Source organism: Azolla caroliniana, unplaced genomic scaffold, assembly GCF_043228905.1.
Source record: "Azolla caroliniana isolate FFs.n. ecotype wild unplaced genomic scaffold, voAzoCaro1.0.p SCAF_16, whole genome shotgun sequence".
NCBI classification, from domain to species: domain Eukaryota; kingdom Viridiplantae; phylum Streptophyta; class Polypodiopsida; order Salviniales; family Salviniaceae; genus Azolla; species Azolla caroliniana.
The window spans coordinates 3,071,213-3,075,975 of record NW_028230451.1 but is presented as its reverse complement, the minus strand read 5'-3'; the positions used below and the strand labels follow the sequence as shown (position 1 = coordinate 3,075,975).

The following is a 4,763-nucleotide window of genomic DNA, read 5'->3' as shown; positions in this document are numbered from 1 at the left end:
CGACACAGTGAAGAGAAGAGTACACAGGATGTTAACGTGGAAAACCCAAACTAGGGAAAAACCACGACAGCCCACAGACTACAAACTATCACTATGTAACAATATACAATAGATGAACACAGAGGCAACGACCTCTTGTTCACTGTCTTCGCCACAAGCGGCGGTTACAATAGAGATACGAAATCTTCGTCTCTCTCTCTCTCTCTCTGTACACTGTTGCGCTCTAATCTTGCGCCAACAAGAATGACAACTACTACACATTAAGTTTGCCCTAAGTCATATTTATACTAATATGACTTTTCGGCTATTTACAATTATAGCCCCGATGGCCTCTCAGGAAACATATTTACGAATATGTCCCTTCATCCGGTGAGCACTTCTCACCGGGCCTTCACCATCCGGCTCTTGCCGGGTACTCCTCATCCGGTTCTCACCAGGTCTTCCGTAGCCGGGTGCTCCTCATCCGGTTCTCACCGGGTCTTTCGTAGCCGGGTACTCCTCATCCGGTTCTCACTGGGTCTTCCGTAGTCAGGTACTCCTCATCCGGTTCTCACCGGGTCTTTCGTAGCCGGGTACTCCTCATCCGGATTTGGCCTCGGCCGAGTTTCTCATCAACACTGCTCTTCTCACTTCTCATCCGGAGGGACCTGTTTCCTAACACTTAGGATACTCTATAGGATAGGCCTTGAGATCTCATTGCCATGGGATAGAAAACCTTGCTTATTAAGGAATTTTTATCTTACATTGAGAATTTTGATTTTGTCATCAATACATTCTACTTAATATTGATATTTGTCATTTGAAATGTTCTCCAATGAAGGAGATTGGATACTAGATTTGTTCTCCGACTCATGTAAATTAATATAACTTTGTTTGCTATGCCTTTAGAAATCAATATAGTTTATGTTTAGCTAAAACAATCTTCATTTTAAATTGTTAATGTGTACTGCATCTGCATCTGCATTGAAGCTATTCAGAAATACTGTTGCACTTAAAAAAGATGATCAACAAGTGAGATTTATTAACATGAGGATTAAAGCCTTAACATTTTCAATCTGCATCCCATGAACTTATTTCTCCATTAGGTGGTGAACCTAGGGAGCTTATTGATCATTTTGTCGACGAGCTATTTGAGGACCCTATCATTGCTAGCCTATGTGGAGTAGATACTACACAAATTTTGAGGGGAGTTCTTGAAAGGAAGAAGAGGAGAGCATTCTGGATGTCATGGACCTGACAATAGTCATGTCAAGATTCGAACTCATCACCTCTTGTATATAGTCAAGTGTTATGTTCTAACCAACACATCCAAATACATAGTCATATTTATCTTAGTATATTATTACTATCTATTTCAAGTTGTAGGAGTTTTTAAAAAGTTCTAGAACTAGAAGGTTCTAGAGAGTTCTAGAATATTCTACCAAATATTCTCAAGAATATTCTAACACATATACTTCAACTCGCACTATAAATACTTGTAACCTCCTTAGTCCCTTTCAAGGAATTCAAGGCCAGTCATTGACACATCAATCTAAGCCCCATCTTCTCTCCTTGATTTATATCTTTGTCTTTATGCTCTTGTATTGTTCATAGCGTCTTAAGTTCCTCATCTCATCGCTCCCAACTTCCAGAGTTTCTAGCCTCATCACGTTTAGTTCCATGTTCGTAACCTTATCAATCATAGCCTCGTCATCTGTGCTTTGTCGTAGTCTAGGGTTGGTGTGTCCGTGACACTGGATACCCTAATAACTAATATGTGATATGTTCAAATTGATATATTAATGTTCACGTCAAAGTTTAACAGTTTATCAATATCGTCTACATTTTAGGAGTTGTGGATTTATCAAAACTATTTATTAATATTGTCTACATTTCTTGAGTTGTGAATATAAGGATGTTAATGAGCATTAAATTCATAGATGATGGCACTAAGGATTACAATGTTACCTCTTATACTTAAAACATTTTCAATTTTAATCTGCATAAATCTACAACACAACTCATGGGTTGTCTAACATCCATGTTCATATACAGTACTATGTATGGTTGTTTGAACAACCATATTTATATCATTATCAGAGCTCCTTGATATAGAATTAGTGTAAGATGGGTTGTCAAATGAATTAAAGAATTCTCCTACTTATTAAGAGGCATGCTATGCTGGTTTATGCTGTTTTGCAACATGTTTGAAGTGGTGAAATCTGATACTTATATCATATTAATTGCTCATTTTGGAATTCCAAATGGTAGATGCTTATACTTGTGAATGTTTAGTAGGTGGTACGAATCTATATCAGTGTACTGGAAGCGTAGGAAGAGTGCAATTTTATTCGTCTGTAGTTTTAGCTGATTATGAAAGAAGAAATTATGCAAGAGATGTAAATCAATATGTCGATGTTTTGTACAATCTAAATAATTTCAACAGGTATTTCTGACCGTTGATTCTTCTTCATGGCTTTTGTGATAGCAGTGATCCATCAAATGTATCTGTCTCACATGATACATAATCACATGCTTTTGTAGGCCATTTTTGTTGCGTGATGTTTATGACAACATGATCCTTGATGGCATTCAACCAATTTCAGATACATTTGCACCACTCTTTGTTGGATGTATGAAAGGTGGCCGTCTACAGGACGCCTTTTACTTTTACAATGAGATGAAATGCATGGGCTATATCCCTGATGTAAGTTTATGGATTCATAATGGTTTTAATGGGCATTTGGTAATAGACGAGATTTTATGGAGTTGGTTTCAGAATCAAACTTTTATAAAATTTTAGACGTAGTAGAATAATTGAGGATGAGGTTTGTACAATGAATATAAAATGTAAATGTTTTTTTAGGATTTGACATTCAATTGCTTGATTGCAACATGTGGTAGATGCTGCCAACAACGCCGTGCTTTTTAGGTTCATCCTTTACATGGTGTAGCTGTTCATTGCCATTACGCTGTAAACTTAATTTTATTGAGTCTTTTCATTCCCAGATACTGACATCTCATTTGGAATTTCATTTTGCATCTGGCAGAACGAAAGAGAGTTATGTCCAGGAAACTTATACGAATGCATCCAATGTAATGAGAAATAAATCATTCCAGATATATCGGGTCATTAAAGTCCAATTCCCAAGGAAATTTGCTAGTACATATCTGAGTAGTGGGTCATTAATTTGGCCAAGATGTGAGTCTTTACATCTATGATAGATCCAGGAAATTCTTGTTAAGCATTTTCCATTTTTGAATAGTATTTAAAGCTTAACATGGAAGGTAAGTTGATTGACTTAAATATTCTACATCAATGGGAATGTTTTGACCAAGATGTTTACTCCATCTATGATAGATCCTGGATGTTCTCGTTAAATATTTTGCAATAATGTACGATTTTTGCTCAAATTGCGAGAAGAGTTGAGTTTCATGGCTTTATTTGTAGAGTGTGTGTATGTGGCATGGGCTCACCTCAACCTTTTATTTATTCAGAATAAAAAGCAACTTTATTATCTTTGTCTGCTAAGGTTGTAGAGGAGATGTTGCATTTTGGCTTGCGTCCAAAATTGAAAACATTAACAACACTTCTAGGAGCATGTAGGGCAGTATGTTTGCCAAAAGAAGTGTGAGTATATAGAAGTTTGTTCAGGAATAACTACCATTACATATGCATAAAGAACAATTGTTCCTAAGTTTTCAGGGCAAGAGTTGTGCAAAGGATTATAGAATTTGGACTTGCGCTAAACAAGTATTGCTATGCTGCACTCATAGCAACAGAGAAAAATCAACAAGTGAAGAAAAAAGACACATTTGATAAGGTTAGATACTAAGCGTGTTGAGTTGCTGTTCCTATTGATGAGGCTCACTGTATCTGACTTCTCACATAGTTTTTATCCTTCAAAGATCCTTGATATACTAAGGCAGGCAAGAAGCTGGTCTGGTCTAGACATGTTTGGAGGTGGACGAGATGGAGGGGATATAATTGATGAGACTGACGAGTATATTTATGGTTTGCCCAACATTGATTTTGTACCCAGCCGTGCAAATATTGTTGATCGGCGCTTGACGGTATATCATGCATGTGCAGACCTCAAAAATACTTCTGTAAGTGTATGTTGATATCTATTGTGACTTTTAATCATCGTCCACCATGGTTTGGAATCATTGAAATTGACAAAATCGAGTTAATGGATCAAGACAATTTTCATAAAAAATGCAATCATGTAGTACCTCCATTTGGATGAACGCATATATCTTTTGTTTTGTTCTGAAAGAGATTAATGACATCATAGATCAAGATATGGCCCATGGGGAGCCTAGCTTGTCAACTTTGTGCGCATAATCAAAAATGGTATTTTTGCACATATTGATATTTAATATAAAATTTTCCATCACAGTTTAGAAATTTGTGTAGATGCATATGGAAATGGATGATAGTTCTGTACTAGATACTTGATGATATGTTGACTGTTTGTATGCAGGCCCTGAGGAGTGTTGTACAAATGCTGAAAGAAGATAGCTTTCAGCCAGATCTTTTTTGTGTTGCTCAAATCCTAAGGTATGGAATACATCATATACATTTATTATTTCTTATAGTTTTTTAAAACTATGTAAGTGCAATTTCTTCTGGTTACATAGGTATTGGTTGTGGAATCTAAGTTGAACCTAGAAATGTATCCTAGAAAAGGCACTCCCAAGATTGTTAACTTGCTACATCACTTCTAGGCTCTTTGTTTTTGACATGTATCTACACCCTCCACAACTTTACCTTTCAGATT

General features: G+C 36.5%; 1 pseudogene across 1 annotated transcript; it reads left to right on the top strand.

Moving 5' to 3' along the window:
• The first annotated feature begins 2,243 nt into the window (after positions 1 to 2,243).
• Positions 2,244 to 4,292, top strand: LOC147853594 (pentatricopeptide repeat-containing protein At4g35850, mitochondrial-like; annotated as a pseudogene). The gene is made up of 6 exons (XR_015531191.1): positions 2,244 to 2,425; positions 2,524 to 2,686; positions 2,846 to 2,911; positions 3,513 to 3,610; positions 3,686 to 3,803; positions 3,889 to 4,292. The product of XR_015531191.1 is annotated as a pentatricopeptide repeat-containing protein At4g35850, mitochondrial-like (transcript).
• Positions 4,293 to 4,763: the final 471 nt, after the last annotated feature.